We start from the raw sequence: 947 nt of genomic DNA, 5'->3' as shown, positions 1-947 counted from the left end.
TGAATCTGTTTTCCTTGCTTCTGAGTATAATGAACTTCGTATATTTTTTAAATATTATAAATTGAGACTGTTACCTTAAATGCCTCTGTCTAGTGTTTGAAAACATAATAATATATATTTTTGTTAACATCAAATTATTAGACCTATATTCCAAGATTATCCAGAAAATGTACTTTATGTTGTCAGGATTTTTTTCCCCAAGCCTAACATATCCAGCTTCATTAAAGATACTTTCCAAAAACAATCATGCTATTTCAGGCAGGACATGGGCAGACAATCACTAACGGTATACAAGAACTTCCAAACTCTCTTCTTGTATAGACTACTAAAATCAGAAAGCCACTATAAAACCCAATGAAATCTTCATTCAATGCTTTGGAAATGGGGAAGTAGCTTAGAGTGAGGGTTGGCACTGTACATTAAGGATGTTGTTTATCAACTTTTCACAAGCCGACCCTGACTTTCAGTAAATGAAATGAAAATGGCAGAATTATCAGTCGGAAGATCCACATTTTTTTTTTTTTAATAAAAGGAACCACTACTCTTCTAAGGACACTAAATAATGTCACTGTAAAGTCCAAGTTGCCCAATAGACTGGAAAGCCAATTTTGGAGGTCAGGTTCCAAAAGGGCTCTGGTTTTAAGGGAGTTAAGTCGATGTTGACAGTACAGTGGGGAAGGATAAAAAATGAATTTAGTTTTCCCATACCACAAGACATTTTGTGCCATGGTGACCACATATGTCAACACCGTGACATCCCTTCTGGGAGCCAAGAGACTCTTTAAAATTATCAGGGAAAAATGTTTTCCATCATCAATCCACCTTGGGAGACATTTTGTTAGTGACACATGTTCTTTCCCGCAAATAATGAAGTGTTCTGTGTGCTAACATCATAGCTTAAAAAAAATAAATAAATAAAACAAAATTCTGCATTTTTATAAAACTTG

This window comes from Meriones unguiculatus, chromosome 1 (genome assembly GCF_030254825.1).
Source record: "Meriones unguiculatus strain TT.TT164.6M chromosome 1, Bangor_MerUng_6.1, whole genome shotgun sequence".
Lineage (NCBI taxonomy): Eukaryota > Metazoa > Chordata > Mammalia > Rodentia > Muridae > Meriones > Meriones unguiculatus.
Note: the sequence above shows the minus strand (reverse complement) of the source record.